Source organism: Tympanuchus pallidicinctus, unplaced genomic scaffold, assembly GCF_026119805.1.
Source record: "Tympanuchus pallidicinctus isolate F22 unplaced genomic scaffold, pur_lepc_1.0 scaffold15, whole genome shotgun sequence".
NCBI lineage: Eukaryota > Metazoa > Chordata > Aves > Galliformes > Phasianidae > Tympanuchus > Tympanuchus pallidicinctus.
The window spans coordinates 3,328,428-3,354,510 of NW_026294669.1; the positions used below are offsets into that span (position 1 = coordinate 3,328,428).

The 26,083-nt window shown below is 39.6% G+C and overlaps 1 long non-coding RNA gene across 1 annotated transcript in view; it reads right to left on the reverse strand.

The window, feature by feature from the left end:
* LOC128077227 (uncharacterized) overlaps nucleotides 1–26,083 on the reverse strand; it is a 70,292-nt gene that overhangs the window by 29,873 nt on the left and 14,336 nt on the right. The window contains exons 4-8 of the long non-coding RNA XR_008204891.1: nucleotides 24,445–24,538; nucleotides 15,867–16,021; nucleotides 13,889–13,952; nucleotides 9,274–9,487; nucleotides 6,808–6,908 (exon numbers count right to left, since the gene is read on the reverse strand). This is a non-coding gene — a long non-coding RNA (uncharacterized LOC128077227). The remainder of the gene's footprint in view (nucleotides 1–6,807; nucleotides 6,909–9,273; nucleotides 9,488–13,888; nucleotides 13,953–15,866; nucleotides 16,022–24,444; nucleotides 24,539–26,083) is intronic.

A 26,083-nucleotide genomic window follows, 5' to 3' on the forward strand; every position in this document is an offset into this window, starting at 1 on the left:
CAGCTAATAAAAATTTGAAAAGAAAATCATATGAAGTGACATAGAAGCAGGTTTCACATGTGAATAAAAAGAGCTTTAGCATGTTCTCCGACACGTGAAGCGTACATTCTCTTTTATCAGGCTTTTCCCGATTAAAGTAATGAGAAACATGCACTACCTAAAAAAAAAAAATAAATAAATAAAATAAAACAACCAAATTCACCCAGATTAATAAGAACTGCATGTGTAATGGGATCATTCAGGCAATAGCCTTTTTTTTTCCCCTCTCCTATGAAATATTCTTGAGTATCATGCAACAATACATTTTCACCGCACTATCCACAGATCCGCATGTAAAGAGACTTGTATGGAGACAAGCTATTTTCCACCAGGAACTCTTCATTTCCAGCAGCTATCTGAACAGCCACCTGGCACTCATTTCCACTTGGTGGCCCTTGGGTCTTCTGCCACCACCCTAAGTGATCTTTAGCGCCAAGACCTCAACTCAGGAAGGTCCAGCCATGCAGTCAGATCCATCGTAGGTTTACAGCACAGGTAAAGACATTCACATTAAGTCCCATATTACAGTGTAGTTCAACTTCAGACACTTTTTATGTTAAAGAATCCACCAAGATCCAGCACTCGCTACAAGGAGCTGAAGAACAAACAGCTGATGGACACCTGAGCTTCACATCTGTGTCCTCTCCTCTCATCTCTGCCAATCATCAGCTGTCCCCAGCTTGCCCAGAGATCAAGAGCACCTCACCATCTCCATTTCCCTCACCAAACACTGTACATCTTCTTAAATGCAATGTATTATCCTGCATCAATGATCAAATTCTACATTTTAGCAATGTTAATGACCCTTTCCTGTGGAACACCAAAATATTTTCATATGAGGTGCACTGTATTCATTACAAGCAAGGGCATATATTTAATATATGTATATTATATATATATATATATATATACATATACGTATATTATATATGTATACATACATATATTAGAGAATCACAGAATGGCCAGGGTTGCAAGGGACCTCAAGGATCACGAATCTCCAACCCCTCTGACACATGCAGGGCCACCAACCTCCTCATTTAATACCAGACCAGGCTGCCCAGAGCCCCATCCAACCTGGCCTTGAACATCCCTCGGGGGGTATCCACAGCCTCTCTGGGCAGACTGTTCCAGCACCTCACCACTCTCACAGCAAAGAACTTATTAGTGTGTAACAACAAAATATATGGCTTTCCTATGGCAACATTTCAAAGGTGATGTGTGCATTTTACTTACTTTTTTACTCTTCCTTTCTTTAACAACAACAACAAAAGAATAAACTAACTTCAGAAAGTTGTAAGCATGCTAAAAAGCCTGGTAATCACAAAATAATGTAAACTGAAATTCGTTTGGGGTATGTGGAACCTCTGTGATTCAAACTGCCTTTGTTTCATACACACTGGTTCACATGTCAGTATGCCAATGCATCATGCCCGGTTATGTTTGTCTTGTTGTGATAAAATAAATGACATAATGGGGCGTGATGCCCTATCTCCATTATGTGTTGGGGTGACCATTTTAAGAGCATCAGCTTTCAGTGCCTTTGCAGTTCCCTACTTGTTGCGTGAGTTTGCCGACTAGTGGGTAAGGCTGATCCCCACTTCACTCACTGGTCCCTGCAGAGACCGCCCAGCAAGATGCTCGCACCCACTAGGACTCCAGACACGCTTAAATCATACGTGGCAATTGTCCAAGCACAAAGGAGAGGCTGTACAATAAACAGCTGCATCAGCTGAATGTGACAGTACAGCTCGGTGTGTATCGCTTTCCCAGAGCCCTCCCTGAAAGCCCTGCTCCTCACAGGATGCATAATGAATGCTTGCTTTTGTCACTTGTGCAAATTACCCTCAAACGAATGAAATCAGCTACCCAACAAAAGACCACGTGGCTACAAAACTGATTGGCTTCCTGAGGGGTATGTCCTGCAACTTCGTGCTTAACCAGATATCCCAAATAAAAACTAAGTAAACACAAGTTTTGAGCCCGCTAACAATCCTCTAGGTAGGATTATTGCTCTACAACACAACTCTCAGACAGCTGTTAGAAATTCAGATACGTGATAGCCTCCAGTATTAACATTTATTTCCATTAAACTCACTTAAATCATCAAAATATTCTTCCTCTCTCTTCCTCTGAAGTACAGCATAGAAGTCAGCCCAATACACACAGCTTCATTTGGGATAGCTGGAAATCAGCAGTAAAGAGACATTTCCTTACAAAGACATCTTTTTCTTCTTAAGTTGCACAGTTCTCATTACAGGGCTCAAGATTTCAGGGTAGATATTACTAAGATGATAACACGCTGCGTGTTACAGATGTAAAATACATCAAAACTCTCAGACTGAATTTGAATAGGGCTACAACAATAATGACATGCCAAACAGTTTGTGCTTCAGGGTTTGATTCTGGCCGTTTTCAAGCTAGGACACAAGGTAGGGATCACTATTTGATGCTTCATGGTGTCCTGTAAACACGCAGCCTTCACTGTGTCATGCGAGAGTCCTCTCTGTACAACTGGAAGCCATCAATTGAAAGTCTCTTTGAGCATGATAGCCTAGAGAGCATTCACCTGAAGGGTACAGCTCATTTTTCCTGTAATATTCATGGACGTTATTGATCACTTAACATCATATCATATATTGGGCCGCACAATAAGGAGCGGAAGCAGCAATGTATTAACTTAGGAATCATTGTATCAAAGCTATCTCTCCTTTGGAAAAGGGATTCTGGACTTCAGAAATTTGTATTATAAATTATTCAGACAAGCACAAGAGTAGAGTAAATGTGTTCATTAAGTGCATACTTCGGTACAGCTGATTTGCATGTAACTTCCATGTTTGGATCTTGAGGTAACAGATTTCACAGCTGATAGAAATAAATTTTATAAAAGCAAAAGGTAACAAAGCAACGATTGATCAAGCTACCAAGCATAATTATGCCACAAGTCAATGCTTCTCCAACACCAGCAGCAAATGTAAACTGTGCTGTGGTCATGCACATGTAAGAAGCAACAGATATTATTTTTTTGGTGAAAGAATTTAGCAGCAACCTCTGACTTTTGGGAGCTAACATGTATATAATTGCTGATGATAAAGGTGTTTGAGCAGTACAAAGTGAATAAACCTAGAAATGTCACCCAGTGACAAGACATAGATTGGACTAAAATACATAGAATATTTCATAATTCAAAATATAACTCAGATTACAAGGCTCAAACTCCCCATATATTAATAACAGAGGAGTTAATATGCCCAACTTCATGTATTTTTCAAATGTATTATGAAGCAGAGAAAGACTCCCCAGATAACAGGGTTCTAGTTTGGGAGGTTTTGAACCGAATTACAGCTTCTCAGAGGAAAATGTGAAAGGCAAATTTCTTAGACTGATGCAAAACTTTTTTTTTTTTCTTTTTTTCTTTTTTTGTGGAATTGACTGGTTTACATCTTGAAGCATTCCAAAAAATTAAAAATAATAAACATCCCAGGCTTGCTGCCTCTTTAGCTGGACAGGTTTCCCACAGCTGAATCCTTTGATGATACTCTTTGGACTTTCTATTTTAAGAAGTCATCCCTTTCTGCTTCTCTCTGGAGAGAAAGTCTTTTGCTCTCCTGCCAATCTTCCTCTCAACCTTTCTGTCCTGCTTACTTGGCCTTTCCTTCTCTTAAGTCCTCTTTCTCCCTTCATATTGCAAGGCCCTCTTCATTTTCAGTGTCAATAATTCTCTCTCAGTTGCCAGGAGTCTCCTTCTTTTGCCCTGTATGCCAAACTATTTCACGTTCTAGTCCTTCTTCCTCACTTTTGCCAGAAGATTTCTCCAATTTCCAGACAAAAAAACCCCATATTGCCAAAATTACCCTGTATATTTGTGGCAGTGTAAGAGCCATTATTGATACAACTGGATAACTGCAGAAACCACACATAGTAGTAAAAACCTACGTTATTATGACATTGAAGTTATATGTAAACATTGACCTTAAATGCACATCAAGAGGAAATTGCATTTCAGACGCCATAGGTAACATTTTTTTAACTCAATCTCTGATTTCCAAACCAAAACGTTATGTTAAAGAACATGTAAAGATATATTGGACACCACCTTTTTTGTGTGTGGAGGCCTGCTTAATAAACACCTCCTTATCATGAATACCATAAAAATAGTGATATGTTTAAACCTGTTGCTTTGTATGAGTTCCGTGTGTTCTGCCTAAAAACAGCACTGTTTGTTGCAATGGCAACAAGACAGAATCCAGCAAGCTCTTCAGTAAACTCCTTGACACAGTTCTCAACTACTACCTTCTCTAACTCTCACTGGAGATGATTTACCAGACCCCTTCACACCACAAAGACCTATCCACACCTGGGACTAAGAGTGATGCTCTTCTTGGCCTTGAAGAAAGACCTTATGTAAGTAGGCACATTATTCTCTTTCAGTTATAGAAATATGTCTTCATCTACTCCAGACAGATTCATATTTAAACATGATGGCATTGTCATTCAAAAACTTCAGGCTTGATTACCACAGTTCTCACAGTCACAGTAGGAAACCCCTAATGATAAAGGAATTAAAGATCTCTTTGAGTACAGCAAACAAAAAGCAGACAAGACCTCTAAGCCCACCATCCTTAGTGACAGCCCTCCTCCCTTTAAATGTAAAGCAAGTCACTTTGTGTCATTTTGGAAAGCCCCTGAAGGACTGATGGAGCTCTGTGGGCTCCATCACCAACATGAACGCATTCCCACTTGAGAACTTCAGCAACAAACATACTCATGGGAATGGATAAAGAGTATCAGGTAACAAAAAAGGAATCATTCCTACAAATAAATTATAAGACAAATCTACAAGCTTCTCTTCATGTATTGGAAGCAATAGTGGTCAAAAGAATAGATGCCTCTTCTGAAAAATTTTGAGACAAAATACAGAAACTGTTGTCCAGATACCTGCTCATACAAAAATACTCAGAAAAAAAACTGTTGTCAGCTGATACAGAACACAGTCAAATACTGTTTGTTTGGTACAAACTCCCTTCAATATAAAGGCATTATTTGTTCAGCTTAGAGCACTGAAGCCTACGTACCATTCTTAACCTCTGAAGTCTTTGAATATTATTACAGCTTTGAGGGCCTTCAATCTCCCCATGTCAGTTTTACCTGGCAAAGGTACCCAGCATCCTAATCCTCCAGCTCACATTTTATATGGTAAAGTGAAACAGCTTTCAATTTAGGGAGTAAAACACCCTCCAGCTGAAGAAAATTCTCACATTACAGTATGTTAAGAAGAATCTACTCCAATTGTGGTCAGTTGTCATGGAGAAAGAAGGGGGGAGGGGGGGAATTATATTCCCATTTGAAAGCATCTCTCATAAAAAAAAAAAAAAAAAAAAGGGGGGGGGGGTGAAGAGAAAAAGAAGGAAAAAAGCACAAACAAAACCCCAACTCCCCTAATTCCTGTGTTTGACATTTTATGCAAAGTAGGTGAATCTGGAATAAGAGATCATTTAAAAAATACTCATTATGCTATTTCTGTACATAAATGTGGTTGTGTAAAAGTATAACAGGAACGCATTCACAATTGGTTTAAGTAATTTTCTCTTGGCAAACCACCATAAAAAACAGGAGCATCATGGCGCCACCAGAATCCTAAATTGTGGTGGAGAATCATCAGTACACATGGCATTAATCTGTCTCCTTGCAAGAGACACCCTTGCCTGCATTACTGGCCTCTCTCTTAAATCTAAGGCATTGTAACTTGAGTTTAAAATGACACCATAAATAAGATATACTCTCACCCTCCCCTGGCAAAAAAAAAAAAAAGAAAAAAAAAGATTACCCACTTTATTAAAAAGACACAGATCTCAGTTCACTGCAGTTAGCGTTCTTCATTGCTGAAGCACACCAAAAGTGCAAAACTAATGGGTTAATAATGGATCGTGTACTCTTCAGGCTTCACATTGGACATGATTCAGACTACTGAGAGACTTTTTAAATACATACGTATAATTAGTTAACCCATTGGTATTACATTCTTGTTACTTTGGATGGATCACAAGACTTCAGGGATCTCATTATACCATACTAGCTTATTTTCCCCAGTGACTGAGAACGCTTAGCTGTATTTTAATATCTTACTATTAAATGCTTACTAAGTTTTCATATCTTCTTTTTTTTTTTTCCTTCTCCCAAATTTAGGCAGAGCGCAGTTTTGTTAATAGAGCAATTTAAAATACCACCATTCTCTTTGCAAATTTCTCCGTGACCTGTAAGCTGTTTTGGAATGTTCTACCAGATGAAATTCATGTCTTTTAAAGGAAACTGTCTCTCTATTTTGGTGGAAAAAAAAAAAAAAAGACTGATAGTTTGGGAACACCCACTCAAGATAAAATAAGGATCCTGAAGATTTCCTGTGGGGGTTAATGGAGGCCAGGCCAATGGTAACTGACCTTGAAGTCTCCACATGAAGCTTCATATTTGTCCTTAGATTATTTATGTTTTCTTTTTTTTTTTTTTAAAGGATTCTTTAGTATGCAAAGCTAAGTTTGTCAACCCTGATATGGTGAGAGTCCAAAAAACGTCGCTGATAAGTGCCACCTTTATATGCACTTAAGACAAAAAAGTAGGGAACTAAATATGGAAATATTTTTAGTTGATTTACTTATAATCTACTTACTGCAACATTGCCAAAAACATGCTAAAATAATTCAGAGCTAGTACAGCAGCACAGTATTAGCGTATCAAATAATTAGCAGTATAGGTATTTTAAATGACACTTACCCACAATGACAATGTTTAATTCAGACTGGGAGCCATGGTATGCTTTTCCCAACAAGTTATGTGACCGTAAGACTGTCTTAAAAAGCTATTATTTTAGGTACCTCGGAAAAGAAGACAAAAAAAATCAAGTGTTGAAGATCCATACACAGGGTTTCTGCAAATGAATATGATGTATTCCAGAAACAACATGCATTCACACAGACACTCAATAAGAAAGGGACTGTTTACTCAGTTTATAGCTTGAAAACCACTAGGGACTGTGTTCCAGTATGGGAAATGTTAGTACAGAGCATTGTTAATACAAAATAAAAAGCAAGCCTGGGAAGTTAGGATTATATTTTTTTGAAAATACTTGTTTGGACCATTAAAAAAAATATTGCCTTCTAATGTCAAAGTATGAACAAATACTTTTTCAGATGAATAAAATCTGTAATCAGTTAGATAAGAGCAATATGCTTTTTTTTTTTTTTTTTTTTGGCATTTAATCAAACAATGAAATCACATACACATTTCCTGACACAAAAGACAAATGATGTAATAATCCGAAGGAGTTTCTCTATCTCCTTGGAACTTTGCATACTTGACTTGTTTTCCATATTTTGTGACTTTAAATGGTGGGAAAATTATATTAAAATGCTTGTAGCAGTTCCTCTAAACTAGCATCCTTTTTGTTTTATTGTATTTAATATAAAAGCAGCAATTATTTGATTTCAAAGTTATGAAAATATGTACCTTATGAGAAAACAAGCAATTTAAGCTTTAATTGGTGTCATTTTTCACAGAACTGGCAAGATTCTTGCATCCCTGGCATGTTGTTTTCTATAAAACTGCAGAGCTGCTTTCAATGAATGTTTTACGAATGTATAAGTTGCTACATGAAGGTACGTGAGTGGATGCCTGGAAATATAAGATTTCTGAGGGGATTTATTCACAAAAGATGCATTTCATTTCATAGTATATATACTGTAATTTTTCCTTAATATTCCTAATGTGCTTTGCTTCCCATTAAGAATTTCTTCCATTCTTCTATGGGAAGGAAAGGGAGGTATGCAAGAGGGATATTTTGCACAGGAGAAATAGAAATAAAGATGGGGAAAAAATTGTTTTGAAATCAATTTTTATGTATGGCTCTTGTATAAAAATCAGACACCCAAACCAGTGAGTTCTTCTTTGCTTCCTTACTTAAAAGGGCTCAATCCATACTTTAAATTTCCTCAGTGAAGTACACAATAGTCGCATCCTTAAAGGATAGGGAAGCATAGGTGTATTTTTTATTATTTAAAATGGTACCCAAAAGGTGAGTGCTAGAGGCCTACAGCACTAGTTCCTGTAAAGATGTACTGCAGAAGATAATTCCAGCTAGAAAGCCTGACTTGTTGTGCTGCTGTTCATCCCCATGCCAGTGATGGCATGGGGTGTATGGCCATGAATAATGAGATAGCCATCAATGACTTGCAGCGACCTCTAGACACATGAGAGCTTGTGCAGATTGAGATATGGCCACAAACTGGAGACAAAACTTTTGATGATTTTATCACCTTCCTTAGAAGAGGGAACCCCATCAACTTTGTCTTTTTTTGTCAGCATTTTGGAGGACTGGTGATCGTGGGGGCACCTGCAGCAGGAATTTGTGTTGCAAGAGCAAATCCCTTCAAGCAAAATGACTTTGCTGCTTTGTTTTAGCAAAGTATTTAGACACAATATCATCCAAAACGATTTCAGGATTTCATCCTGCACGTGGGTTGAGCTGGTCAGTTTGTTTATATGTATGCTTTTAAGAGGAATCTAGAACACCGTGAGCTGAGGCAGCATAAGTTACTGCGCTGGAAACATTGGCAATTCTCAGGCTCAACCAGGAGGGCCCATCCATGCTGAGCAGTTAATTATGGGTTTGTGGCCATTTAGTCTGCAATTTTTCTGTGGTAGATTTTATAAGGTATACACCAACGTGTCAGGGTCGCAAACATACCTACCCAGCCATGTGTTGATTGGAACCCGCTAACACCCCAATCCTGTGACAAGCCCTGCAACCCCTCCTCTCTCTATCCACCTTCTCATACATTCCCTCATATATCAAAACACCTACTACCATGTCTTTCGATCCTGCCTGTGACCATTCCTTCTTTACACTTCAACATTTTAATTAAAAAGCAATAAAACACTTTAATTTGAGGTTTGTACATAAAAATACAAGTAAAATTGTCTGAACACTGGGCAAATACCATTGAAATCTGAGCTGAAAGGCAGTTAGAGTAACTTTAACCACCTGAGAAATGCAATAATCACCCTGAAATGCACAGCCTGGAGTGTTTTATTGCCATTATAAACTGCAATTTATACATTAAAATAAGGAAAACAGTCAGACCCATCCATTTATGAGGTATAATAAATATGGTTATGACATCACTGACAACCAGTCACAAACTTCTAAACACATCCAGAGCTCTAAAGCAATTTCACAGTTACCTTTTAAATCTGTTTTCTATCAGCACGTGTGTATTTCTTGGGTGTGCACACAGCCATTGGCCCGACTCAGCAGCAGTGCCTTCATGGGTGTGAAGGTCTCCTGGATTCGTCAGGATTGGGGATTGATTTCCAATTTCATTGCTTGTACCCATCCAGCCTTCCATTACACGGGCAGATATTACACCATCACATACCTTTCCCCATGACGCTCATCCTAAAATAAAACAAACAATTTCATCTTTAGAGAATTGCCTCCCCCCCTTTTATTTTTTCTGCCTCATAACATCACTTTAACAGAAGTTAGAGATAAAATGTTCTAAACTGGCCATTACAAATCATTGCAAAGTCTGTATTCGTGCTAAGTGGTAGCACCCCAAAAGAGCCAGCCTTTGCATTCCCATTTGGATCCAGCCATTCAGTTGCTTTTGCCAGATTTCTTCTTCAAACATCCCCAACTTTTGTTCTTTCCACTGTTGCAAACTTCTTGGGGGAGGAGAGTTTCTAAAATGGATAAATGGTACCTCAGGGAACAGCTCTTCTCTAAGAACAAGCTAACAGGATAAGCCCATAATAGAAATATAAATCAACTGTAGAATTTTTTTTTTTTTTTTTTTTTTAAGCATTTTTCTCTCATAACCACCAGCAACCATTTCTCTTCCTTACTGCTCAGCCCTTTTCCAGATAAAACCCGGTCCCTCTGCCTTCCAGCTGCTGTTCATTTGTCACATGCACAGCAGCCATGGGCCTGAATCAGCAACGGTGCCTCCCACTCTGTACTTCTTGTATGCTTTACATTCCTTCTCTGTAGCCAGTAGTAATTAATCATAGAATCACCAAGGTTGGAAAAGACCTAAAAGATCATCCAGTCCAACCGTTCACATATTACCAATAGCTCCCACTAAACCATGTCCCTCAACACAACATCCAGCCTTTCCTTGAACACCCCCAGGGTTGGTGACTCCACCACCTCCCTGGGCAGTCCATTCCAGTGCCTGACCACCCTTTCTGAAAAGTAATACTTCCTAATTGCTCTTCACCTCCCCAACGTTTACCCTTAGGTCAGCCCAGCATTTCTGCAGAGGGTATTCCTGGTCAGCACTCTGCTCAGGACATCATCTCACTGTGAACTGGTCTTTAAGTCCCTCACCTTCCCTTGGAGGCATTATTCTCATCCCTCAGTGGGAACTTCTATCACAGAAGTAGCAGCAAGCACACTTGAAAACAATATAAAATATAACACTAAGGTATCTCGAAGTCAGCAAAGGCGGAACAGCATGGGTAGAACAAGACAGCAGAAAAGCACTCAGATAAGGCCTTTTGACTCAGGCCTTTGTAGAAATTTGCTGGGAAGTTGCACTGTGGCTGTTTGCACACAGAAGGAGGTTAGCTGTTGGCAGAGCTGAAGATATTTGTCTTTACAATACCCCTCTAAAGCAGCTGAAAAAAGTAGCCTATTTTTATCAGTCTCAGAATATAAAAAACTGAAAAACATCCATATTGTGTGATTTGCCCATAGTTCCTACAACCACGGAAAACAGAGGCAATTATAGCAAATAATTTTTAAGTGACATTTTCTATACCATCTCTGTTTATACCATAGAGTAGGTCATGAAGAGCAAGACGAACTTTTGGACTGTTTTGTCTCATCTCTCTTCATCTTTCAAAGCTACATGGAAACTTTGTTCTTGAGCACAGAATATCTTACAGTACCTGAAATGCAAGAACTGAGACATTCACCCTGAATTTGGGGCTTGAAAGAAAACCACAGAGCTCCTAAACCAGACTGAATATTTAAAGGTAAGCCGAGAAAGAGCGAAGTCAAATCAAACATGCCTTCAGTGTATCACATCACTCTCGCTGCAAGAACTACATAGAAAAACAAAGCAAGCATAACAGATGAAGTCACACTTCAAATGAAGTCATCTCTCTACGTAAGAAAACTTGGTGATCAACTAGAGATGGCAGGAGAAGCTGTTATTCTTCACTGTAGTATAATCTCTTCTGTTCAGTCAGGTCCATCCAAATACCTAAGCCAAAAATGAGATTGTAACTTTTGCCTCCGTGACTTCACCTGACCATCAGTACAGGACGCAACTCTCTCCAACGTTTGCAATTTTCTCTTGCCTTAAGCATTGATGGCACAAGAACATTTCATTTCACTAACATCTTGCTTTCAATTAAGGAAGATGCCAGTTAGGTCTTTATCTAGATAGGGAAGCTCCTGCATAATAATAATAATAATAATAATAGTAATAATAAAGAATAATTTAAAAAAGCAAACATAAGAGGAAGAGGCTGAAATTACTCCTCTTTTCTGCTCCTTTCACTGCAGCACACAAACATACACACATTTTCCATACCATCTAGTACTACCTCATAGCATAGCATCCCATGGAAGCTGAGGGAAGCCTTCAGATTTTGGCAGCAAGCCCACTGGCACAGCTAAAGGTTTGCAAGGAAGACAGTTTTCTTGCCCATAAAGTACTAAGATCTCTGTCCACTGGGAGAACAACAGCAGAACACTACTCTGCAAAGGAAGATTGCTAGAAGATGTTGACCTTTGGTGGCAAAAGCTTTCATCAGCCACGTATAAGTAGGCCAGACTCTAAGGAAGATTTTTCTTTCATTCTGAATGTATGTTAATATTTGAAAACATGCATTTTGAATAACTCCAGTGGATTTGGGTGACATACTGCTGGGGGGGTGAAAGGAGAAAGAAGCAAGTACTTAAAAATAGTCAGTGCTAGTGGTTAGTACGATGCTACGGGAAGATGCTGATAAGAAAGGAAGGCAAGGATGATTTCTCACTTTCTCTTAACCGTGTATGAAGACAGTAATGAAATACATTTTTACATTGTGAGCTAGTTAGTATTGCTCCTCCTGGTTCAGAATTGAGCAAAAGCAGACACAGAACCTGGCATATTGCACGCATGCACACACCCCTCAACGCTGCTCAGTCCTGTGTTTCTGATCCCAGTGCTCCTACGTTCTGCTAGTGCCTTTTCTTGGTATTAATTTTAAGAACATTTACAACACAAATTCAAAATTTGGAAGAATGACAACAAGAACTGGTGTACGTGTCCATCAAGTACAGATACTCTTCGAGGTAGATCAATCTTATGTTTATAAACTGGAAATCTACTTACTTTCATGCACTTTTCAGCATCAACACTGATACAGAATAATTTCTCACCTTCATCAGAAAATCACTCCTTAGTTGAAAAAACCTCTTTAGTGCTGCTGATTTGTATTTTTAATAATTAAAAATGTTTATCAGTTTAATGCATCTTAGATATCTAATTGTCTGCAGACCTTCACTTACACATTGCTAATGGGACAAACATCTTATTGCCTCATTCATTTTTATTTGAGAAAGCATTCAGTTACAAAAGAAAAAAAAAAAAAACAGCATGACCTAAAATTCAGAATATTTGACTGCTTCATCATGGTAGCCAGCTGATAAGCAGGGATTACTCTCTTTCAAAACACTGAGACACTGTCTCTCTCAGTGTCTGATATGTATTATTTGCTATTTGAACTGAGAGTCCCATCACTGTGGCTCTTGTTCTTTCAATGGATGATCTAAGCTTCAAAAACAGGTGGCTACTCTTAAATTGGCTTTGGCTTTGCTTTCCTCTAAGGGATAATGGAAATACATTCGCTGGTACAAATGATGGGCTGACAGAGGGTGGAAGTCAACGCCAAAGAATGATAAAGAATTTAAATCTTACTTGCGCTCACAAGCAAGCAGAGTATGTGTCTTAGCACGTGGAGCAACAGGTTGATGTCCAGCCTTTTTCTTAATAAGTAAGGCAACAGAGCAGTGAAAGTAAAATATATTTTTAGCTTTGATTTCAAGCTTCTCTTTTTGAGATCTCTATTGAAAATGAAACTGTGCACCTGTAAACCAAGCCTTAATTGCATAAAGACACATTTGTATGTTTAGCTTTGCCCTAGCTAAACAGCAACATTTTCATCAATGAGAATCATCATCATGGGGCTACTTAGAGACATTAACAGCAATTAATCACAAAACTCTTCTCAGGATTAACATCTAAACAACTTCAATTTCCACTAAAAATTATTTTCATCTCACAATTAAGACAAATTTTTCCTACTGGCTTTGTATCTGATCTCCACTTAAATGTACAGAGATAATGCTGTTAGTGCAAACACTTTCAAAAAGCCAATAAAATGAACATATCTATACTTGTACTTCTAGCCAAAATTTGGTTTTCAAGTTAATCTCATATTACACAAGTTCTTCACCACTCGTCGTTATTGCTAGTGCTCCACCACTAGCCCTATCTGCAGTGTAACTACCATTGGTCTCGGGTTTGGGTCTTATATTCTAGCAATCCTTACAAAATTATAACAGACAGAATGCTCTGCATTTTATAACTCATGCAAACAGCTCAGGACTACTGTCCCAAGCTTCATAGCATCCCACTAGAATCCACCAACCACATAAAAGCTTTACAGACAGTGTGAGTGGTCTTTTCCTAACCTGAAGTTACCTTGCATGATACAAGCTCCTAATAGTGAGTAGTTTGATCAATTCAGGCAACGCTATTATTTAGGTGAACAATGTTGTGGTTTGTTTTCCATCACTTACATTGCATTTTACCACAGGCAAACCCAGAGTCTCTTCTGGAAGGTTACCACTTTTAGGCCATGACCTATATATGTTGGAGAGTCAAGGGGAAAATTAAAAAAAGGAGGAAAATATGGAGATAAAAGGAGTCAGTATTACTGTCACATTATGGTACTCCCATGGAGCCTCCCTTAAAGAAAAGAATTCTATACAAGGATGTTACTGAGCACAGGCAGTGCACATTTTTTGAGGTCAAAATCTTGTTCCTCTCAAGTTTGAAAAGTGAATATTGGACTCATGATCAGTCTCTTGTGGTTTAAAATCCAAGAATCACTTAGCCAGCTATTTCCCCAGCACTGTTAACCACAGCAGAGAAACACAGTTTAGGACTGAGACAATTGTACCACTAACAGTGCTAATGTGGTTTGGTATTCATTTTTTCTTTTTCGGAGGGGCGAAAATTGTGGTGAATCAGAGGAGGAGGAAATATTGACCCCCCACACTAAAAGCTTACTGCATGGCTCACCAGAAGTAAATAAAGCACTTACGAGATTATAACGTTTCAGATTTTGAGTGGAAACAACCTTAATATCTTTTTTTCTTAATCTCGAAATACATGCACTTCAAACTTCTGATGGGCTATTCCAAGGACTTTTCTAGAATGATGACAGCAAGCCAAGGCCAAAACCTTAATATGTCTGCTTCAACCAACAATAAAAATCTTACTATTTCCATTGACAAGACAGCTAGGAAAGCTCACCCTGGGGCCAGGGAGTCCAAGAAGCAGCCAGGCCCTGGCAATCAGCAAGGGGCAGAACAAGGGCCACTCTGCACCCTGATCTCAATGCTATTTTTACCACTGAAACCTATTTTGGGTATTTTGAGGTCTATTTTGAGGTTTTTGAATGCTGTGTTTGCTCTGATCTACGCATAATTTGGGAATATCAGGAAATACGACGTTAAACAACATATCCCTTCAAAAATAGCCTTTTAGTGTCCTTTCTGAATCTGGACTGAGATGATCTCGTGAGATCCCTGTCATCCCCCACACTGCTAAGAGTTCTGGGCTCTGGAGCCTTGGAACAATCCCCAAATTTTTATAATTTAAAAATGAGGGGAGTTGAAAATTTCACACCACTGAGGCCTGAGGGAAAAGCATTGGTCTTTAAGGTGATAACTTCATCCCAGGAATGCCTGAAAGGAAGTCCAGCGGGGACCTTTTGGTCTAGGGAAGGGTACGGGACAGGGTCTGCTCACTGTGCCTGGGTTATAACTTTTTAAGGCATATTTACAAGCTAAACTTCTGCAATAATAAATGTCACAGCACCCATTTCCTTTTCTCTGTACTAAATATTTCAGTAACACTGGAGGGCTACTGTAGCATCAAACTACAGAGACTGATTGGACCCTCCACAAAGAAATATCTTCAAAAAACCTTAGGCAGCAGCAAGAGACCCCAACCAGCATTCTGACAGTCACACACAGTAGCGTATTCTGGCCAGCTAAACTTACTGAACTCTCCTCTTGTTTTATTGCATGTCTCAAATAGTTTTCTAAGAGCTCAGAAGGTAATCAGCAAGCACGGTTTATTTATTGGAAAATTACTCTTCTTAGAGTTAATGGATATACTTGATGTTATTGATGGTCTACGTCACTGTATGAAAATTAGCAATATTAAGGAGGTGTATAAATAAAATAGGAGGTATAAAAATAAAATGCATTTATCAACAAAGCAAAAGCAAACGTGCAAGGTATTTGGTGTCTTCCTGCTAATTCTTAGCTGCTTCTTTTGTCTAAAAGACAACAAAAAAATTCCCAAAACTTACTTAAAATTGTGAACACTGAACGCAGCATGTTTTTGCCCTGGCATGTCATAACACCTTGCTATGGTCTCCCTCCTGACATATGAAAGGAGGCTGAGTGCTAGTGTCAATTGAAAACCTACTGAAAAACAAAGGCAAAGATAAAGGCTGGCCTACAAATCCATGCAGAAGCCTACCTTCTCTTTGGCCTGAAAGCATCACAGAAGTCATTTGTGGCTCCTCTTGCATCACATCTGGTGGCAAGCACAGGTGACAGCAAAGGGCAGTAACTCCATTTGATGTTGCTAGGTCCAGGGTGGGTCCCTGCTTCTGGTCTAAGCACAGCTCCTAGCTGCGTAAAATAATGAAGGAAAGCTATTTTAACATCTTCTTGTATGCTTACAAAAATAAATATAAACAATGACAAGGCTGAGGAAGAACGTGTTTCAGTGGAGGATGCTTCCAAGCAACGGCCACTCCTACACCCATTATCCACCTTTTCACCAAATATCTACTGGTTGTAGACTGAGCACTAAAGGTTGCACCTCGTGGAAACCATGCCTTGGAAATTCATTCGAGACTTGATCACAGTTATTCAGGATTGTGTTTTCGCAACCAGGATCTAACAAGAAGCAGAAGATTTGTTCATACGTACACAGCTAAATTTCAAGCTCTATTTTGATACAGGGAAATGGCTTTAAACTGGAAGAGGGGAGATTCAGGTTGCCCAGTGAGGTTGTGGATGCCCCCTCCCTGGAAGCATTCAAGGCTGGATGGGGCTGAGAGCAACCTGATCTAGAAGGTGTCCCTGCCTATATCAGGGGATTGGAAATAGATGGTCTTACAAGTCCCTTTCAACACAAACTCTATGATAGTTTTCAAAATTTTAAGGGAGTCCTCACACCACTGAGCCTCAAGAGCTTTTCAGCACATTAGCAGCCCACCTAGATTTGGATAAAATACTACATATAGCTACTTAAACTGCTGGATGTAAAATGCTGTCACATGTAAGAGCTTGAAAATAGAATACAATTTTTAAAATAAATAAATACTCATTGCATAAGCTTGATTATTGCAAAAAAAAAAAAAAAAAAAAAAAAAAAAGAAAAAGAAAAAGATGAAGAGATCCCCAGTAATACATTTGGAAAGGAAGTTATTTTTGGAAAATTATTTTTACTTAGAAAAGAAAGAAGTCCAACTGAAGTAAACAATTTAGGTTTTAATCGTCAACGCTTTTCATAGGGACACTTTTCATAGACATTTTCTTTCATAGGTCACTACATTTGTTGGATTTGAATTGGTTAGAGAGTTTCAGATTGAATTTCCCCAATGAAAACAGTAAATGACAGAAATTACTGGAACAGCTTATAAAGAAAAATGCAGTCAGCTGAAGAAAAAATTGAGACATGGTTCTACTGAGCCTCCTTCTACCTATTCTATAATTGAAGATCCAGTTTGCATATCTACAGCTAGTGATAGTATAAGATTTATTAAATATTTCAGCTAATGGGAAGTGATTTCACCTTTACAAACTTCTACAAAGCATAAAAAAAATAGGGATTTTTTTTTTTCTTTTGGGTCAGTCTTTTTTGTTTGTTTCCTGTTTGTTATTTGCTTATTTCTTTAAACTGTCCTCTGCATAGCATTGACACTTGATAATATAGTGTAATGCATCAATACACTATAACAAATTTTCTCTGTTTTAAATATCACTCCCATTCATACTGAGATTCAATTTAAAGAATCATTCAAAGATAAATCTAAATAAATAACAAGCTGGCTTTCAGGCAAACAAATGAATTTGCATTGTTTTATATTCATCATAAATATTTCACTTAATTACTGAGGTACTATGTTCAGAAATACAAAACAACATTATAAATTTATTAGCACTGTCCCTGCTGATTTTACAGAAGTTCTGTGGAATGTAAAAGCCAAAAGTAGAAACAGGCTCAAGAGCATAACCAAAAGAGCACATGCTGCATTCAAATGCTAAACAGGATTGACACACTCTGCTTTGCTCTGTGTATTTACCGCAAGGAAAGCTTCCTGTCTTGAATCAGGTGTTATCCTATTTATTCTCAAAACCCAAGGTCAACAAAACCCTTTTCCTTCTGTTGATTTTTCCAAACCTAAACATCTGAATTAGACCCGTTCGGTATTATCTCGAAAACTATCACAGGAGTTCTTTTTCCCCTCATTGTAAAATTGTTAAAACGTGAAAGGATGTAACAGCATTTTTCAAAGGTTTAGCAAGGTCAGCTATGTGAAGGAAAAATAAAAAGCGCTACCAAAACATAAAAGCTCCACTCAGGAGCATTTATCATCAAAATTATTTAAGTTCTTTTAATGGCTCTGAAGGCTATGAAAAATATTTTTAAAATGTAAATATGTGGGTCTTTCTGAAGAAGTTATCCTTCTTTGTAAACCACAGTATCACTGGTGATTTATAGTTTTCAGAAAATCTTAATCCCCTGGGAAATACAGAAGAGTTCCCCTTTATTTTTAACCTAATGCTGGATCTGATATGGAATGCAGTTTTTATTATTAGCAAAAAAAACCTTGTATTTTTATTTGCTCTTAATAAGTTAAAATAAAATCTGAAGCAGTGCAAATATGAAAAGATGTTAAAAACAGATATATTTTTTTTCCTCTTTGCATTTGAAACAACTTTAGATGTAAACAAAATAGTGGCTATCACGTTTCCCCAGGGATTAAGTGCTCTTGCTGTTCAAATGTCATTAATTACTCTTAATGCCGTTACGAACTATTTGGAGATTATCATTATTAAAGTGTTAGAGTATTTCTCAATTCCTCCCCAGAAAGCCACAGAGTAACAAGCGGAGCCCATCCTCCCCTCTTTTTGTTGGAATGACAGTAGCCTGAAGGAGCTGGGTCTAAAAAGAGAGTCAAGAAACAACAAGAGACAATATTTTGTTGGACTAAATGACAACAAGGGGGAAGATTTGGGGTTGAAACCATTTTCTGTTTCATAAACAGAGCCTCTGGGTCTGATGCAGACCATTGCAAGAGGCTGGGTTTCTCCAAGCAGCAGCATAAATCCCTCCTAATGCAAGTATCTTATCTGTAGCATGCCTGTGCTGGCAATACTGGACAATGTCTAAAAACCCCCTCTGTCCCAAAAACGAGCATCCCATGCTCAAAGCTGCAGAGGACATACAGGAGGTAGGGCAGCTTTTATAGTCAGCGATGGAATTTTAAAGGAAATAATACAGATCCTAAAAAAATAAAGACGACTGAAAAACTTAACAATAAGAAGTTTTGTGGTCAAGGAGAAAAGTCTTTGAGTGAACAGTAGTGAACAGCAGTGCCCTCACTGATTGCCAGAATCTTTAATTTGGAAGTGGGGGGGGGAGAGAGAAAGGATGCTTAATTGCTCCCTAAAATATACACTGGTGCACAGCATGAGTACTAGATACTGACTTCCTATTAATGTATTTCATACTTGCAAATGCAAACGGTGTGGAGTTTTTGTCATTTCCTCTTTCTCCTCCTATTGCAGGATGACAAACCAATGAGGATTTTAGCACAGTTGGCTTTTAAAACGTGTCACCTGGCTGTTTGTTGCAGGGAGGACAAGCTTTCCCCACCGTAGCACTCACATGTTCTCACTACAGCTCACACACACCGCTTCTTTTCCAAGATAAATCACAGTTGCTTGAATTCATATTCTGAAGCATATATTTCACTTTGTTATTCTTACTCTCAACTTCCATTTTTCATTCGAATACAAACCAACGTTTTTACAAATGCATGTTTAAAAACTCAGTGTATTGACTTTGGCTACTGGCAAAGTTCACTGCAAACTGTTTAAGAACTACTTGAAGAGATAGGAGCGGACATGTCTTCAGTATCTACATAGTCCTGGTATTGGAAAACAAGTTATTTGTAAGCTTAAGTGCAAAGCTTTTAAAAATACCTTCCCTTACACCTTGTTCTTTCACGTGAGGTAAGATGCTCTGGGGAAGGACTTTCCCCAGAGAGCCAAGCAAAGGACCTCAGCTCTCTCCATTTGTTTCTTGCTCTCCATACCTCTCCTCTGGAGGAGTTCCCAGCCTACGTCTGGAGGACAGCTGGCCAAGTTTGGTATTTAACAGGACAGGGGAGCTGCAAGGCAGCTTAATAACTTGACTGGGTTACACTCCAGGGCCATTCGTGCTAATGGAGAAGGAGAAGACACCAAAAAAAGGGCTGCTGAGGTGAGAGGTGGGGAAAGCCTCAGGACCACTGCAAGGAGCAGCTATCGTCACTGTGGGAAAAGCACGCAACAGTGAGATGGAGATGTCTGACAGGAGATGGGAACAAGCTTTCCTCTGTCCTATTTCCAGATCCCATCTGCACATTGCCTGTGCTGAAAGGTAACGCAGAGCTCAGATCTGTTCTGAGTTATTTCGGCGAGGAATGTCTGGCTTTTTATGGTTGTTTTAATTGGTGACAGTACTCACTGCTTAGTGTGCTCAGTCTGGCATCACTGCTCTCCCATGTCCAGCTCACAACATCCCCAATGCTCGTCTTGCCTCACAGCTACTGCCTCGTCACCACCCTCTCCCTGTCCAGAGAGTTGAAAGAAGTTGAGAAGTGAGAAAATCTTTAAAGCAAAACTGAATTCCAAACTTTTTATTTTTTCATTCGAACCAGTAACAAACAGTTCAGTCTGTTCTTTCACACACAAAAGATTTTGTTTCTGACAGTGTGTACATACAGGACAGCAGGCTGTAACAAAGCAGACCAAGTTACACACCTTTGCACAACATTTCTTGCAAGTATTCCAGAGAAATTTTACTACCAATAATGATACTTAACGTGCAATACATTCAGAAGAAAGCAGTTTCTGTGTTTTTATAAGCGAGGCAAGCAGACTTATGTGCTTGGCAAAGAAAATAAGTTAGTAATAAGGTCAACCTCTTGCCTAGCAACTTAAACACAACTCTTCCAACCCACCAAGCAACAAAGGTATATCAAAGCCTTCAGATCTAGAGTAGGCTCACCTCAAAGTGCACAAAGCATGTAAAAGAACCTATGGGATTTACTATCCACCTCCTTCATTTCACCAGACAGCCTTGTCTTTTCCCTCCCCATACTGAGGATGGAAGAATAAGTATGGGCTAGTGAACTCCAAGGGAAGGCCTTCTTTATCAAACAGCTCCACACTGCAACTTTCTCATTCTTGCACTGATCCTACATTGGACCACTTTTTTGATCCATTCCCCCTCTTTTTCCCCAAAAGCTGCACAGTTATTCAGCTATCCTAGCAGTGCATGGAAAAATTCATATTTTTCTTCCCCAACATAAACATTTGCTATGACCCACAAGATGCTACCTGAGGATGACATATGTCCCCAGTCAGACAAGAAGTGGTATTTTGGGCCATCAGTTGCCAGAAAAGAAGGGAAAGACTGAGGATGGTGACAACCACCTCCTTCCACTTGTATCCTTTGAGGCACCATGCCTCCATCCCCTCTTTAAGTCACTCTGAACATCCCACATGTTCTGCATTGCTAGAGCACGGTAGGCTGCTAAACCTCCGTGTCAGTCATGAAGAAAGGACTTTCCTTTCATCCCTGCAGGCAGTCTTTTGTGGAGAGGCCAGGGAAACATCACAGGACTGCACCGTTACTATCAGCAGAAAGAATCTCTGCTGCTCAGTGCTCCCTTTCTCCCACCTGGCATTGCCATCCAAAACCATCACTCCAAAGCATAGGGATGTTACGTAAGGCTGTGAGGTGAGGATACAGCTTATGACCTTAAGGAACAGTGGGAAAGACTACCAGCTACTCTTCATCATTCCTAGCTGGACTGCTAGGAAAAAATGGGTCAAGGTTTTCCAAGGTGACCCTCAACTTTCGATGGCTAAATTAATGTGAGCTCAAAAACCCTAGAAGGATGGTTTTGGAAAAAATAAAATCACCAATTATCTGGTTGCAAGGAATAAAAAGAAAATGAAAGCAGACAGCTGTGACTTTCAAGGTGCTCGCAGTCAATCACCTCAGAAAAAAAAAATTATCTGAAATCTCTGAAAAAAAAAAATCCCAAGCATGCTGTGCAAAAACCAATGGAGGAAACCTCATGGGTAAATAACTATCCGGCGCGCACAAGAGCACGGCTCTCAGGATGCATGTGTGTTTCTACTGCGGGAGAGAGAACAATTGAATTACGAGGAGCTCTTAAGCAAGTAAAGTAAACATCTTTTGGCAATTTAGTGCTGCACTTTGAAGCGTGGCTATGTCATACAAATGGTGAAATAGCACGGACACCCTTCTGCTGGCTAGTTTGTTTAATATGGTGAGTTGGGAGCTTGGGGAGCGCAGTGCTCTTTTATGAGCTCAAGAGCTGGAGGAGGGAAGGTGTAGAAGGAAAAGGAGAGGGATTTTGGAGAAACCTACAGCTTCCCAGAGCCAATGGGAAGGATCCACTGTGAGAGCCCACAGCATCCGTGGGGCAGCCACTGCCACCCGGGGATCAGACCCGAGCAGCCTCCGCTGTGGGGCAGTGGGACAGGGAATAATCACACGAGAGGGGTTAATTGCTATAAATATCAAGAATCAAATCAATATGTCAAGATGTGTGTTCCACTTTTTGCATGTATGCGGCGTGTAAATGAGAAACGGAGAGAGAGGGAGGAAGAGCTAGAAAGAAAAAGGAGAGACTACTAAAGAAATAAGCCCCCCTGTACAGACAGCCTGACGCCAGATGGCTTCTTCTAATAAATATTCAACCTTAACTCAGTTCCCATGTAACTTTGTTGTAAAGCTGCCAGCACACCCACACAGATCTGGGCCAGCAAAATGATTACAGTAGTACAAACAAAATAGTGCAATAGAGGAAACAGGCAGACAGGGTCCTGTATACAGAAAGACAGAGCTGTAAAGATGTGAGTTGATGAACCTTTAGATTTAATACTGAGAAACTCAAAATAATGACTTGGGGAGAGGGGAGGGAAAAAACAACTAAAAAAATAATAAACAGGACTTATTTTTTCCTCACTGTTACTTTTATTGTTGGGCACATGCAGAACATCCTTCTGTCAAGACAGAAAATGAGGCACTGCACATTAGTTGCTATTCTGCATGTCTTCCGTATTCAGCTGGAATTCAGATACCTGGCCTGAAATCATCATCCAGCTTAAAATTTCCCATTGCCCATCCTGCTCACACAGGGCATAAATTTAAAAGGAAGATTTTGTGCATGGGATTTTTTATTGTGACATTTGTTGTTATTAATTGGGAAAAGGAAGAGATTTGGTGTATTTTTATTAGGAAAACACTGGCTCGGTGCTCAAAAACAAGCAATTCAGTTGTGAGAGTGTTTTTGCCTCAAGCTCTTTAATTTCAAAATTGGATTATGAGATCTGAATATCAGAGCACACCATGTTGGCAACCCCAAAACTATTTAAATAGGACCCGGACCAAATTCACAATCTAGCGCTGGGATTAAGAGGAGGAAAAGGGCAATGAAAAAAGGCCAAACTGAACAGACAGATGCTTTGATGGAAGACAAAAAACAAACAAACAAACAAAAAAAAAAACAAGATGCAATTAAAATAACTTAAGAAGCTAAGGATTCAAGATACTGATTTCTTGGATCTGTTTCATGCAGTAGGTCTCAGTTTTAGTGGCAAAGAAAAAATGTGCATGGTCAGCTCTAAACTTCTACCTGCAGTTAAGGTGGTTATTCAACAACCATTCCCGTGCCAGCAGGTCAGGTACGTAAAACTATGCATTTACATTCCTGAGAATGCAGCTTTTGATGCTTCAAGCTAACTCGTGGTGCTCCTGGAAGGACATCATTTCAGATGATACAATAAAATAGCAATAGAATCAATAAGACAGAATTTAAAAAAAGAAAAGAAGTGATGGCGGGGGGGGGAAGTAGGCTGAACGTCAGAAAGCATTTCCTGGTTGTGAGCATTTCCCCCTGCAAAGCAGATCGACAAGGAGAGGCTGTGGAGTCAGGCTTTCACTGCTCCCCTCGGGAGATTGTCACTGTGGAGGTTTTAAAAACAAAGCTGAACTCAGCACTAGTAAATGTGCTGCAGGGAATAACCCCGCATTGGGCAAGAAGTGGACAAGATCAATTAACAGATCTCTTCTATGTCTACTTTCTATTATTTTTGACTGTTAGAAGAAAACTTTGTGAGGGAAGAGCCCAGAGCTCCCTCCCTCACTTGTCTGAGAGCAGACTGCATTACGCTGCACGCTCAAGTCTGAATCTCTACAAGTGCTAACTCTCTCCCATCACTTTTGCTCTTCTTGCCCTTGATTCCCACTACTACTGAGAAGCACTGGAAAGAATTTCCCAGAGAGAAGACAATAAAAAAAAAAGAAAGGGGGGGGGGGGCAAGGGAAGTAAACTGATATGAATCTCTCATTTCTTATCTTCCTAGGCCTCTTTATAGCATATATCTATTCTGAGCAGCTTGACACTTCTTTCCCACCCACCCCCGTTACAACCAGCTGTGAATCATCTCCTTGTGCTCCTTCTCCCCCAGCCCTAAGGTGTGCTTTATAAGTCCACCCTCTACCACAACATGACAGCATCAAATAGGAGAGCAGCTGTGGGCCTGGGGAAACGGACACCTTTTGTATGCAAGCAAGCAGGATGAAAGCAATACAATGGAGCTGGACTCCAAGCTGTCAGCCCTTGGGAAAACACGCCTGCTGAAGCCACTAATGACACACCTACCCAGCACCACAACACATCAAATGAGCTCTTCATTGGTTATGCTGGCTTGAAGTTTGAGAGATCTGTCCTCACCTTAGTAAACTGGGCAGGCGATGTTGAGAAATCCCTGGATAAAGCTTAGGGGTCCAAAGTTGCCACCCAGATTCCTGCAGCACTCAGCTTCCTTCTGCAGCCAAAACTGGAGGAAAAAAGGGGAAAGTTCAACATCAATTTAAATCCTCCCCAAGATCTTTTTGCTTAACAAATAAATAAATGTTTTGAAGTATAAGGGAATAAAAGTGATATACACAGATTTCTTCCACATGGCAGCCATTTTTCCTGCAGGCCTTGGGCTGCCATCCTCACAACACTGCTAGACCACTGGTTTTCAGATCTGCTTGATTTAATACTGTGCCAAGTTCCCATTGGTACTACACGGTTTATGAAAGCAAGGAGGCAAAAAGAAACAGAATGAAGAAACAAATGGCAGAGAGAAACTGGAAGAAAGTTCTAGATGGATATAGCAGGGTCTACCCACCCTGCTGTCTGTGTCTCCTCCATCTCCAATTCCACCTCTCCTTCTAGAGAGGATGTTGCCATCGCGGCAACGTTCTCAGCTAAGACCCAAAATAAATCAAAGCAAGGAAAAAGCAAGGAGATGAAATGTGGGCTCCAGGTGCAGAAAAGAAGAATGGAGCTTCGTAGAGCGGAGAGAAGGAAGCTGCAGCCCACCACTTCTTATTGCACCTCCAGTGAGAGTAAATCCCACCGTAAGGAACCTACTCATCCAGGTCCCTCCCCTCCTGCTGGGTAGCTTGGCCCCCCCATTACAGCCAATACGATCATGGGGGGGGAAGGGGGGAGTGGGGGAAGGTAGGAGGCAGCAGCCCAAGTTTTCCAAAGGGAAATAAACAACATTGCTACCCAACAAGGTTCTGGCAGGGGCCATGTTCTGAGCTTTGCTCCTAAGCTGTGACATCTGCCTTGGTCCTGCAGCTGCTGGGGTGCTTGCCCAAGTGAGCACTGTACTGGCACACTCAGCCCCTTTGGTGGCAAACATCAGGGTTCGTTAGGAGGGCACGCAGCCAGGTAATTAATGTCCACACATTGCAACTCCCATCACGTTAGCAATGGATTTCCTCCAAGCAGGGTATTTGTCTTGTTGGAACATCAGCAAGTCTCAGTGCTGCAGTCAAACAAGAAAAGAGTCAAAGGTGATAAAACTGGTCCTATTTAACACATTTCTGTTCTGTAAAATTCTGTATTGTTTGAGAAATGCATGCAGTGATTTTGGACAAGAGACTGAGCAGAGCGCAGTGTTGATGCTCTCAGCCATTAGTTTATAAATTGAATAAGATAGATGTGTTCATTCATATGAACTAATGTAGTTTTTCTTATGAAGGTTTCATATTATACAAATCCATTAGCATATTTACAAATTAATCTTCCCTTAGGAAGAAAAAAGATCAAAGATTTACAGAAGGAAGTGCTTTATTACTTTTAAACTGCCTTTTCTTTTTTTAAAAAAAGAAAGAAAAAGAAATGAAGGGAAATTATGTTGAACCATAAATGTTTCTTTATGACTACTGTACAGCAGCTTTGTGGGAGATTTAAATTTACTAAAGGGCAAGGGGGACTTTAAGCCATCTATACAAGTTCAGTATTAAAAATATATATACATGACAGGTGCCCATATAAGTTCATGCAGTACAAAATATTCCATAAATGAGCT